This window comes from Arachis duranensis, chromosome 7 (assembly GCF_000817695.3).
Source record: "Arachis duranensis cultivar V14167 chromosome 7, aradu.V14167.gnm2.J7QH, whole genome shotgun sequence".
Lineage (NCBI taxonomy): Eukaryota > Viridiplantae > Streptophyta > Magnoliopsida > Fabales > Fabaceae > Arachis > Arachis duranensis.
This window is the reverse complement of record NC_029778.3, coordinates 37,504,719-37,519,229: the sequence shown is the minus strand read 5'-3', so window position 1 is coordinate 37,519,229 and position 14,511 is coordinate 37,504,719.

Genomic DNA, 14,511 nt, shown 5'->3' with positions numbered 1-14,511 from the left:
TATTCATCATCTATACCCATTTGAGTCTGCCTGACTAAGATTTACAAGGTGACCATAGCTTGCTTCATACCAACAATCTCCGTGGGATCGACCCTTACTCGCGTAAGGTTTATTACTTGGACGACCCAGTGCACTTGCTGGTTAGTTGTGCGAAGTTGTGTTTATGCCATGGTATTGAGCACCAAGTCTTTGGGGCCATTACTAGGGATTATTTGAGTTGTGAAAAGAAGTGATCACAATTTTGTGCACCAGATCACCATGAGCAATCCTGAGCGATCAAGGCACCCATTTTTGTAACAGGAGACTAACAGGATTACTGAAGAAGCATGGGATCATTTAAAAAATAGCAACAGCCTACCATCCTCAGACTAATGGACAAGCCGAGGTGTCTAACAGAGAGATCAAGCGCATTTTACAGAAGATAGTCAAACCTCATAGAAGAGACTGGAGCACCAGACTACAAGATGCACTCTGGGCATACAGAATAGCATACAAGACACCCATTGGGATGAGTCCTTTCCGCTTAGTCTATGGAAAGGCTTGTCACCTTCCATTTGAGGTGGAGCACAAAGCTTTTTGGGCAGTAAAGGAATGCAACATGGGATTTGAGAAAGCAGGAGCTGAAAGGAAGTTGCAACTGCAAGAATTGGAGAGCCTTCGCCTAGAAGCTTATGAGAACTCAAGACTGTATAAGGAGAAAATGAAGTCTGTACATGATCAACACATCAAGAGAAAGGAGTTCCAACCTGAGGATTTGGTTCTTCTTTACAACTCTAGACTGAGGCTCATGCCAGGCAAACTACGATCAAGGTGGGAAGATCCGTATAGAGTCGAGAGGGCTGAGCTGTACGGAGTTTTCCATCTAAGTCACCCTTCAAGCTCTGAACTCATCAAGGTTAATGGACATCGTTTAAAGCTTTACCATGGTGAGAAGGTGACGAAAAACAAGGAGTTAGAGATCTTCCTCCTGGAGGATCCACTCGCAACTGAAAACTGAGCTACTGAAGCGTCCAACTTAAGGACGTTAAAGCAAAATGTTAGGTGGGAGACAACCCACCACGGTATGATCGTTCCTTTTCTTCTCCTTCTCTTCCCTCATCTATAACTCTTCTCCATACTACTGCCTCTATCTTGCACCTCATCTGCATACTGCATTTACATTAAAAAAAATTCTTCACGCGACGTGACCGCACCATTGACGCGTCCGCGTCAAGTGCAAAAATTAGCCTCCCACGCGTTCGCGTCACTTACGCGGCCGCATGCCCTGGAATTCGACGTAAAATGGGTGCACGACCGAAAGTTGTGCTAGAGTGGTGATGGATCGGTGATGAACGCACAAATTCTTCCCACGCGGACGCATGGCTCACGCGTCCGCATCATATCCTTCTAATGGCCACTCGTGCGATCGCATGACCCACGCGATCGCATCACCCAACATTTGGCAAAAATAAAAATTCGAATAGAGAGTTGTGCGAGCGCGAGGCTGCCCTTGCGCCAGTAGCATAACATGTGTCACGCGTCCGCGTGACCGACGCGTCCGCGTCGATTCACTTAATGCGCATTTGTGCGAACGCGTCACTCACGCGTCCGCATCGCTTGCGCCGCACAGCTTATCCTAATTTGCCACATATCTTATCTTTCTCTCCCCCTAATCCTACTTTTTCTTTTCCCTCCTTATTTCTTCCTTCCCCCTTCTTCCTTCCTCCCTCATTCTCACCTTCTACTTTTTCTCTCTCTGACCACCATTATCAAGGTTTTTCTTTTCTTCTTCCCCCTTTACTTTTCTATTCTTCTTCTTTATTTATGTTTTCTTCTTCCTTTCTCTTTCTTTTTACTTTCATTGCATATTTTTTCTTTTTCTTCCCTTTTTATTGGTGTTGGAAATTTATTTGGTAATGTGGATTGTTTCATAATTGTTTGGAAATTATATTTTTAAATGGGTTGCTTGCATGTTCAATTTATTATTTTCATTGGATTATTTACCATGCATGCTATGTGTTTGTGAAAAAGCCCATGCGGCATTATGCACTTTTCTACATTATCATATTCTACTATTAAATGCATGTTTTTCACAAATTCCCTTTACTATTTTATTAATTGAATTTAATTGCCAATACAAACGTGATAGTTTGTTACGAAGTGATGCTTGATCTATGCTACTCATGCCCTTGCCGGCATGCCAATACTCATCTTGCATCTACTTACCCTATCATGCACTTGTTCTATTCCCTTTATTGATCTTTTCACATGTTGTCATGACTATGTGTTCATTTTATTCATCTTTACCATGCACTGATTATCACTCACTCAATCCCCTTTCCTTGCTTTATCTCTTTGGATTTAACTTACTTTCTCTTCCCTTTTTCAGAATGGCCACTAAGAAAGGCAAAGAGAAAACTACCCCTAAACCTACCGCAATGAAAGAAACGAAGAGAGCATTAGTGGCAGAGCCTTCTTCAACTGCAGTCAAGCCCTCAACAAAAAGAATTAAAAGGATTATCAAGGTTGATGAAAAAGAGAGAGCCTTCCCAGCAAAGGACACTGCACGATTTCCAAATTGCTATTGTGAGCAGATGTTTCCTATTCTGGCAGCTCGAAATTACAACAACGAACACCTTCTTATCCTTTTGCCTCGTATTGCTAAATTTGTTGAGCCACAAATTGTACAAAGACATTGGGGATTCTTACAGAGACAGCCACGACAGGTTAATCTTTCTTGGGTTGTTGAGTTCTGCAGTCCGTTTATTTACGCCAGAAGTAAGTCCCCATTACAGAAGAGGCCATACAGCAAGCCTTAGATCTCCCCCCTGCTCCAGAAGGATTGGACACTTTTCAGAAAGCTGCCATCAAATGCCAGGCGTACACCTTTGATTGGGACGCTGTTCTCAGAGTTATCGCTCAACCTGGCAGCAAATAGATCTTTGGATACCATCGTTCCCGTCCTAAGGGAATCTCAGCTTTCGCGCTTACCTTAGAGGCTCATGTATGGGCACAGATTATGTCCCATTACGTCTTCCTGAGTACTCATGAGTCCTCCTTCACCACAGACATGGCCGTTCTACTATGGTGCATCCTCACAGACCAGGCTCTTAATTTATCGAGACATATCCGGAATGCTATAGAACAAGTACAGATCGCAGGCAACCTACCTTTCCCCGCCTTGGTCTCTGATCTTATCTCAGCAGCCGGAGTATCCTACAGAGCTGGAGACACCAAAGCCATTCTTTCACGGGATGATTAGTATGACCCTAGCGGGAGATATCTCAGGCCACAACTTGCCACTACCAGCCAGTCCACAGAGGATGCTGTAGCTCCTCTACCATCTACTAGTCAGCTGCTGCACCAAATACTGAAGCGATTAGACCAACAAAAAAAGAAAGCAAAGCTCCGAGAGCGCCGCAACCACCGCCGTTTCAAACACCTCAAGGAGCTACTTACAGGAAATCACAGACCTAATGACGATCCAGACACTCCGGACTCCACTTCTTTCACCAGCACAGGGAGCCACGACGGCTTCGACTGTGGAGACACCGCCACCAGCCCACCACTGTTCCTGACAGATGGCACCGAGGACGGTGCAAATCCTTAAGTGTGGGGAGGTCGGTCAGTACCTGACTTCCAGAGGTAACTTTTCTTCCCTAAACACCAATAAATTAGGATATTTAGTTAGTTTTTCTTCTTTTGTAGAATAGGATAAATTACATTGTAATAGATTAGTTGCATGCATGTTCTACTTGATTGAAAAGACAATAAGCTTCTTCTAAAACTCTATCTTTGGAACAAAATTTCACTAATTTTAATTAAAACTCTTAAGTTAAATTTGCTTGAAGTTGTATTTGGATCATGAATTTTAAAGCTAAAGAACACACAACCTGTGAGAATTGAGCCTTTATGCATGGTTACATTATTTAACCATATTTGTTTTATTCTTGTGTGTTTACTTCTCTATGATTGTAACCTATATTTTGTTCCATCTTATATGTCTAATGTTTAATATATTTATATGTTGCATATGATTGAGGCCATTAATTGTTTAGCTCACTTATCCAAATTAAGCCTACCCTTTCAATTACCTTTGTTAGCCACTTTGAGCCTTTAAATCCCATTTGTTCTATAATCTACCACATTACTAGCCTTAAGCGAAAAAACAATTATATACCCCAATTTGAATATTTGATTAGCTTGAGATAGAATTGTGTGTGCTAATTAAGTATAGGAAATTGTGGGAACAAAGGATATTAAGGGGATATGTCATGATAATATAATGGAAATTTGGACATCTACTCATGTGAAACTATAAGAATAAAAAAAAAATCTATGTGCATTGATAAGCTATGTTAATTTAGAAAAAAAAAATAATAATAATAAGGGGACAAAATTGCCCCAATGTTAAGTTAAGAATTCAAAGGTCAATGCATGTATGATAGAATTAAAATAAACAGTTGATACATGAGTATAGAATGTGAAAGAGAATCCTGGGTAGCTAGGTACGAACTCCATAGTTATACAAAATATATAGGTTATGTTAGAGTTTGAGTTAATTAAAGATTCAATTTATAAGCTCACTTAACCATATATGTATCCTTACCCTTACCTTGGCCCCATTACAACCCTGAAAAGACCTCATGATGTTGTATTGGTATATTAAATGTTTTTGATTGGTTAGGAGAAGAACAAAATTTAGGGAGCATGATTAGAGAAGGATAGAGTGATTACCCTATACACTGGAGAGATTAGAAGATACATACATCATCAGTGAGGGTTCAATGCTTAAAATTTTATGTTCCCTGCTTTCATGAGCTACCTTCTTGCATTTTTATCTGTTTTTACTGTCTGAGAATTGAATTAGTGGAGATTGATTTGTAATTATTTTAAAGAGCTTATTTATTCTTGATCAAGTGGGCAAGAATCATATAGTTGCATTCACATGTATAGGTTGCATTGCATTGCATGAGTTTTACATATTCCTACTCATTTATTTTATCTCCTTCAACTAAGCATGAGGACATGCTAATGTTTAAGTGTGGGGAGGTTGATAAACCACTATTTTATGGTTTACAATGTGTTTAATTGTGTGGTTTTATCATGGTCTTTACCCACTTATTCATATAATTAGCATGCATTTATATTTCCTTCCTAAAATTATTACATGATTGAAAACTTACTTCCTGGAGACCTTTTAATTAGGTATTTTAATCCCCCTTTATTCCATTCGATGTCGTGATCTGTGTGTTAAGTGTTTCAGGCTTTATAGGGCATGAATGAATGAGAGATTGGGAAGGAAGCTTGTAAAAATGGAAGGAATACAAGAAATTGAGGAGATGACCAGCGAGAAGTGACGTGTACGCATCAGCAACGCGACCGCACGGAAGAGAGGAATTCGCAGTGACGCGGCCGCATGAGCGACGCGGACGCGCGGATTGGAAAAGCAGAAGCGACGCGGAGGCATGGACAACGCGCCCGGATGGAAAAGAAAAACGCCGAATGATGCATCCACGTGAATGACGCGTCCGCGTGATGTGCGCGATCTGCAGAATTTCAAAAGTCACTGGCAGAGTTTCTGGGCTGGATTTCAACCCAGTTTTTGGCCCGGAATTACAGACTAGAGTCAGGGAACATGCAGAAACGAGAGACACAATTCATTATGCATAATTTTTTAGTTTTAGATCTGGATTTACTCCTCCCCTAGGTTTTTTCACTCACTTGAGCATTCATAATTAGCATTGAAAATTTTGGCTTTAGCTTTTGAGAAGAGTTTACCTCCGGTACTAGTCATATTTTTTTGTTATTTACCTTTTATATATATTCTTCCATATTTTTAATCCCTCTAGAGTTGACTTTGGCTTATTTTTACAAGTTATTAATATAGACTATTTTTATTTTCAATTAACCCTTTTATTATTGTTGATCATGTCTTCTTTTATTTTCACCATTAATTCTGTGAATTTTATAATTATGATGAGCGAGTAGTTCCATGACTTGATTGGGGATGATTGAAAGGAACCCTGGAGTTAAACTACTCAAGAGAGAAATTATAATTGGGTTTATTGTTGAATCACCCTCTAATCATTAACTCTAATCCTTCCCAAGGGAGAGGATTAGGTCTTATGACTAGAAACCGATTTCCAACTTGCTTGACTTTCCTTTACCTAGTAAGGGTTAACTAAGCAGAGTAACTTCCAATTATTAATTAATCTTGAGAGTATTTCAACAAGAATAGGGCTTCCAACTAATCTACCCCCAGTCAAGGCTTTTATTTGAAATTAATTAAATTCTCTAATTTAAATTTCTGTTTATCAACTCAACCATTTTTGAAAACATCTGATTGATGAAATAGCAGATCTCTTTGCAACTTGTTGGGAGACGACCTGGGATTTATACTCCCAGTATTTTAATTTTCAATATTGTGACAACCCCTTTTAAATTGATAAGCGGATTTTTGGTTGATTAAGGACTGTACTTGCAACGTATCCCTATTAATAAATTCTTAACTCGCCAATTTCTGCCACATCAAGCATCTGTAGTCCTTTCTCAAGCTCTGAATCAGATTTTTGCTCAGGTCCCTCGATTTCAGTCAGAAAATACCTGAAATTACAAAAAAATGCACAAACTCATAGTAAAGTCCAGAAATGTGATTTTTGCATAAAAACTAATAAAAATATAATAAAAAGTAACTAAAACATACTAAAAACTACATAAAAATAATGCCAAAAGCATATAAATTATCCGCTCATCAGGTGTCCACACTCAATTGAAACAGAGAGTTGCATAGTGGGTGAGTTAAGTGAACCACCAATTCAAGAAGTTTTTGATGAAGAGGATACTCCAACCATCCCACAACACCTAAGTCTTGATATCAAATATGTGAAGGCAATAAATACAAGCACCAAAAGGAGGATTGTGACCAAGAAACAAAGGACCAGATCCATGAAAAAGAGAAGGTCAAAGAACAATCCAATCCCTGATCAAACTAGCAAGTTCACTCAAGCCAACCATAAAAGAAAGCTTGCTGGGAAGAGGCACTCAAAATAGGGGACAGTAACTGGTCCCTCTTTCCCCTTGAGGTCATTCTTCTTAACAAACTGGAAGAAGAGGAAGAAATCCATGAACAACATGTCAAGCTAATGAGATTAAAAGAGTGCTTGTTAGGAGGCAACCCAACCAGAGGTAACTTTCTTTTCTTAAGCTGTTTCAATAAAAGAGTTAAGTAGATTACTCTGTATTGCAAGGAGCTAAGTTTGGTATTGCACACCAAAATAATTCAAGGGTGAATGTGGGATGCTATGTTTGGTGTTCCACCAAAGATTCTATTAAGAACACATTGCAACCCTCAGCATAACTAGTTACTAGCTCCAACCAATCAGAGAAACTACTTAACAATTGCTTACTTTCTAGTTTATAGTTTATTTTCTTAATAAAAGCACATGAGGTTTCCTGCATGTATTTAATTTGCTGCATATAAAAGTAGGCAAGGAACTAAGTTTGGTGTTCCCACACCAACTTAAGCTCAGAAAATCACAAGCATACATGCATGCTAACCATCTCTCAAGTGCTTGGGGAGCAAAAAACTTTCGATATATTTGCAGTAAGTTATTCAACCCCTTGGAGGGTAAGATGCACTATCATCTAAGGAGAACAAAGAAGGATACAAAAGCTATGGATGATGATGACACGGAAGAAACAAGAAGACACCAAGAGGTTGTATTGTTACTTACATGTTTCTGGTTTGTATTGCTTTAATTGGAAGTATGATTGTACCCTGTTTTCATGAACCTTTACATTTTGTTTGTATTTCTTAATTGTCATAATTGTGCTAGTCTAAGTGCCTACTTCACTTTCACCTTGCTTGAATGTATGTCTTGTTCCCTGATGAGTTCATATTTGATGAGATATTTTGGCTTGAATTGAGTGAATTTCATCACCTAAACCTACACATAAGCACCAAAATAGCATACTTTTGTGTTTGATATCTAAATTGAACCTAAATGTGAAAACATGCATTTTTGTGCCTAAATTGAGCAATTAAATTCCACTTTTATTCCATTTGATGCCATGACATGTTTGTTGAGTGATTTCAGATCAAAGAGACAAGAATGGATATGCAAAAGTGGAAGGAAGCATGTACAAAGGGGGAAAACATGAAGAAAATAAGGAGAAAGCACACAGCCATGCGTGTGTATGTGCGCATAAGGATGCGTGCGTACGCACGAAAAGGAATTTAGCATGTGTGTGTGTGCACAAGCACCAGTGCGTACGCACAGGACCCTGCATGTGATTTTATTAATGAAACACGTGCTATGCGTTTTCTGAAGGCTTTTGGCCCAAATTTTGAAGGCTTGGAGGCTAAATTGAAGTGCTATATGAAGGGGAATTCAACACATATCATGGGAGCTCACTTAGATAGTTTAATTTCATAGTATTAGGAGTAGGAGTAGTGTAGATAGTAGAATTCTTTCCCAGGGTTTATGTAGTTTTCATTGTAGCATTTTATAGCAAGCTTTAATCTTGGATGTTGATCAACTCTTTTGTAAGTCCTCTTTAATTTCTCTTTAATTACATCATCTTTTATTTTCATTTCCTCTTGGTTCAAGTTACTTTGTTTATATTTGCAATTTTAAGTTTCTTGAAGTTTTGATTGATGAATTTTATATCTTATGCCTTCTTTATGCTTGATTGCTTGTCTCTTGTTGATATTGTTGATAGTTGGTTATATTTTTCTAATTTTCTTTGCAATTTCTCATGTTTTGGTTTTATGCACACAAGGTGTTTGTGAAAATGCCAACTTTAGATTTTGAGTAGATTTTCACACCTTGGCTTGGGGTTTGAGTTCATAGGATACTAGAGTCATAATGTCTGACATTTAGTGGTAATTCTTGGGGAGTTAACTGAATCTTGTTTTCATTAAAGCTAGCCTTTTATCAACTAGTTTAGTAAGTTGGTTAGGACTTATGGATTAAGGTGAATTATGCTTGCTTGACTTACTCCTCGATGTTAAGGGTTAACTAGGCGAGATTGACTCATCATAATTATCATAGTTGTAGTTATGGCGATGATAGCTTGGATCCTCTTATTCCCAAGTCAAAGCTCTTTATTGCATTTATAGCCCTTTCACTAGTTTTGATCTTGCTTTCTCTTTAATTGCATTAATTATAATTTTGATCATCTCTTGGTTCTTTTATTCTTAAGTTCTTTTAATCTTTCGTTCTTTTACTTCAAAACCCCTTTTTCCTAACAACCAAAGGCGTAACACTTTCAATTGCATCCTAGGGAAGATGACCCAAGGTTGAATTACTGTCAGTCTCGGTTTATATTAGAAATTGTAAACTTTGATTGAGCATTACTTGTTGGTTGAGAACTATACTTGCAACGAGGTCATTTCACTTTCACCGAGAAGGGATTCTTAACCAACGATTTTTCTCGCATCATTCCCTTTTTGCATAAATAAAAGAAAATATTTTGAAACAAAGAGAGCAATAATCCAAGTTGGTAGGAAATAGAATAAGGTTGAGTGGTGGTACATGTTTGATTGTTTGGCAAGTTCACTAATAAAAACAAAGGAGAGAATGTCCTCTATAGTATGAACTTAGTTGCTATTTGTGAAGCCTTTATGAATAACAATCCTTGGAAGAAAGAAAGAACAAGAAAGAAGAAAAGAAAAACCAACGTTGGTGGCAAAGTTGGAGACCACCAACGGCTAGCTACAACGTTGGAAAATAAAAAGAGAAGAAACAAAAAATAAGCTAGGCACCAATAGCTAGAACCTTGAGACACATGCCTGTGGTATTTTTGTACTAGGATCTGCTTGGATGATTAGGTTCTAAGGAGTGTTTTAACACTTGGTAACTTGGGTTAACTAACCCGGGATTATCAACCAAAATTCCACTATCAAGAGCAACCTAGTTACAAGACATTTAGTGACCCAAAGAGGTGATGGGTATTAGTGCACGAAATTACAATCACACTTTTGCAACTCCACACAACTAACCAGCAAGTGCACTGGGTCGTCCAAGTAATAAAACCTTATGCGAATAAGGGTCGATCCCACAGAGATTGTCGGCTTGAAGCAAGCTATGGTCATCCTGTAAATCTTAGTCAGGCAGATTCAAATGGTTATAAGGTTTTGATAATTAAAAGATAAATAAAACATAAAATACAATAAAGATATTTATGTAATCCATTGTTGGGAATTTCAGATAAGCGTTTGGAGATGCTTTGTTGCTTCTGAACATCTGCTTTCCTATTGTCTTCATCCACTCATGCGTGCTCCCTTCCATGCCAAGCTGTATGTTGGTGGATCACCGTTGTCAATGGCTACCATCCGTCCACTCAGTGAAATTGGTCCAGGTACGATTCCGCATGGCTAACATCTGTCGGTTCTCACTTGTGTCGGAATAGGATCTCTCTATCCTTTTGCGTCCAACATTCGCGAGTTTGAAGTTCGTCACAGTCATCCCTTCCCCGATCCTACTTGGAATACCACAGACAGGGTTTAGACTTTTCGAATCTCAGGAATGCTTTCAATTGGTTCTAGCCTATACCACGAAGGTTCTAACCTCACAGACTCGAATGCTCTGTTGTCAGGAGAGGCAAGTCAAATCCGTGGATCAGAGACCCAAGTGATTATACTCTGGCTGTCATCCAATGACTACGTTGAATATCATGTAGACCGCTTGTGGTTGTCAGGCACGCGGATCTTGGCTAAGCAAGTAACGAAGATAGTGGGTGATTGTCACGGGTCACCCCTTCATTCTGACTTAACTGAATTAAGTACGGGAGTATATCTTGGAGAAGAAGTAGGCGTGAATTGAAAGAAAAACAATAGTACTTGCATTAATTCATGAAGAACAACAGAGCTCCGCACCTTAATCTATGAGGTGTAGAAACTCCTTCGTTGAAAAATACATAAGAGAGAAAGGTCTAGGCATGGCCGAATGTCTAACCTCCTTCAAAGTGATCAAAAGGTCAAAAAATGATCAAAAGATGAAATACAATAGTCAAAAGTGCTATTTATACTCAACTAGTTACTAGGGATTACAGAAAATAAGTAACTAAGTGCAGATAATGCAGAAATCCAATTTCAGGGCCCACTTGGTGTGTGCTTGGGCTGAGCTTTGAAGCTTTCACGTGTATAGGCCATTCTTAGAGTTAAACGCCAGCTTGGATGCCAGTTTGGGCGTTTAACTCCAGTTCTGGTGCCAATTCCAGCGTTTTACACTAGAAAAGGGTCTCTAGTTGGCGTTTTAACGCCAGTTTGGGCCATCAAATCTCGGGCAAAGTATGGACTATTATACATTTTTGAAAACCCCAAGATGTCTAATTTCCAACGCAATTAGGAGCGCGCCAATTGGGCTTTTGTATCTCCAGAAAATCCACTTCGAGTGCCGGAGGGTCAGAATCCAACAGCTTCTGTAGTCCTTTCTCAGTCTCTGAATCAGACTTTTGCTCAGGTCCCTCAATTTCAGCAAGAAAATACCTGAAATTACAAAAAAACACACAAACTCATAGTAAAGTCCAGAAATGTGATTTTTGCATAAAAACTAATAAAAATATACTAAAAAGTAACTAAAACATACTAAAAACTATGTAAAAACAATGCCAAAAGTGTATAAATTATCCGCTCATCACAACACCAAACTTAAATTATTGCTTGTCCCCAAGCAACCAAAAACAAAATAGGATAAAAAGAAGGGAATATACAATAAATTTCAAAATATCAATGAAGCTTAGTTCTAATTAGATGAGCGGGACTAATAGCTTTTTGCTTCTGAACAGTTTTGGCATTTCACTTTATCCTTTGATGTTCAGAATGATTGGCATCCATAGGAACTCAGAATTCAAATAGTGTTATTGATTCTCCTAGTTTAGTATGTTGATTCTCACTTTTCACTGCTTTTTCTTGCTTCAAGAATCAATTTTATGATTTTTCAGATTATCAATAACATTTATCTTTTTTCATTATTCTTTCAACAGCCAACAATTTTAACATTCATAAACTTCACTATAAAAAATATGCACTGTTCAAGCATTCATTCAGATAACAAAAAGTATTGTCACCACATCAAAATAATTAAACTAATTTCAAGATAAAATTCGAAATTTATGTACTTCTTGTTCTTTTGCAAATAGAAATATTTTTTATTTAAGAAAGGTGAAGGATTCATGGAACGTTCATAGCCTTAAGAAATAGACTTTAAATACTAATGATCATGTAATAAAGATACAAACATAGACAAAACATATAGCATAAAACAAAAAAATAGAAAAATAAGAACAAGGAAATTAAAGAACGGGTCCACCTTAGTGACGGCGGCTAGTTCTTCCTCTTGAAGATCCTATGGAGTGCTTGAGCTCCTCAATATCTATTCCTTGCCTTTGTTGCTCCTCTCTCATGGCTCTTTGTTCCTCTCTAAATTCATGGAGGATAATGGAGTGCTCTTGGTGCTCCATATTGGAACTCAAATCTCCTAAAGAGGTGTTGAGTTGCTCCAAACAGTTGTGTGGAAGAAAATGCATCCCTTGAGGCATCTCAGGGATTTTTTGATGAGGAACTTCCTCATGCTCTTGTTGAGGTCCATGAGTGGGCTCTCTTGTTTGCTCCATCCTATTTTTAGTGATGGGCTTGTCTGCTTCTATGGAGATGTCTTCCTTTATGACAATTCCAGCTGAATTGCATAGGAGGCAGATGAGATGAGGAAAGGATAACCTTGCCAAAGTGGAGGGCTTTTTAAATTCTCTCCATCTCCCATGACTCGGAGTTGGAAGCAACTGCATTCCCTTTCCTCTTTCTAGAGGTTTCTCCGGCCTTAGGTGCCATTAATGATTATGGAAAAACAAAAAGCAAAGCTTTTTCCCACACCAAAATTAAAAGGTTTGCTCATCCTCGAGCAAAAGAAGAAAGAAAGGAGGAGAAAAAGAAGAAATAAAGGAGATGGAGGTGTGTGGATGGTTCGGCCAAGGGGGTTTTTGGTGGTTATGATGTGTGAAAATGAAGGAGTGATGAGGGGCTTATATAAGAGTGGAGTGGAGAGGGAATTCTTGTAATAGGGGTTGGGTTTGGGAGGGAGATAGTTTGAATTTGAATGGTGGGGGTAGGTGGGTTGTTGACGTTGGGATTTTTTCTAGTAAAGAATTTTGTAAAAATATAGTCGCGTTGTGAGTATAGATTCTAAACCAACAGAAAATCCCTTCATACAAACGTTTTGGTTGTCACAAATAACAAAACCCAATAAATTAATAAACCGAAGTATTCAAACATCGGGTCGTCTTCTCAAGGAATTGCAGGGAAGTATGATTTATTATTGGTTATGGAAAAACAATGTTTGGGTTTGAAAAAGGTTTTAAGCAAGAGAAATAGATTGCAAGAATTAATAAATTAATAACTAATAAAATTCTTGGCAAGGTATGAAAACTGGAAGTCCTATCCCAGTTATCCTTATCAATTGTGATGAGAATTGGATTTTTCTCCTACTAAGTTAACCTCTAACTATGAAGGTAAGTCAAGTGAATAGAATAAGTTTGGTTCCTCAGGTCCTAGTCTTTCCTTGGAAAAGGCTAGAGTTATTGGAACTCGAGTTAATTCTTGAAGAATTCCAATTTTCAGTCAACAATGAGTTTGACAACTCAAGAGTTACCAATTAATCAATTAAAGCCAAGAATATAAAAAGCTAAATTAAAATCATAAATATCCGGAATACCTCAAATTATATTGAATGAAGATGTCAATTCTAACATGGACAATATTCATAAGCCAATTGGGAAACATAAATCAAATATAAATAAAAGCTTCAGAATAAACAAAAATAGAAGAGAAACATAAATTATTGAACCTGGTATGAAGAAACAATCCTAATCCTAATAGAAATCCTAATCCTAAATCCTAAGAGAGAGGAGAGAACCTTTCTCTCTCTAAAAACTACATCTAAAACCTAAAATTGTGAGTTATGATCTGATATGAATGCCTTCCCTGAGTCTCTACATGTTTCCTAACTTTAATCTGTGTTTCTGGGCCGAAAACTGGGTTGAAATGCGGCGCAGAATCTCTGCTAGTGACTTTTGTAATTCTACAGATCGCGCACGTCACGCGTGCGTGTCGTCCACACATTCGCGTCATTCGTGCAGCTTCCAGTCCGCGCGGTCGCGTCAAGCATGCGAACGCATCACTCTGATTTCTTCCATTTCGCGCGGTCGCGTGAGCCATGCGACCGCGTGACTTCTCGCTGGTCATCTCCTCAATTCCTTGTGTTCCTTCTATTTTTGCACGCTTCCTCTTCATTCTTTAAGCCATTCCTGTCCTATGAAGCCTGAAACACTTAACGCACAGATCAAGGCATCGAATGGTAATAAAAGAGGATTAAGATTAGCTAAATTAAGACCAAAGAAACATGTTTTCAATCATAGAACTAAACTAGGAAGGAATTGTAAAATCATGCATATCCTATGAATAAGTGGGTGAAAAGCTTGATAAAACCACTCAATTAAATACAATATAAACCATAAAATAGTGGTTTATCA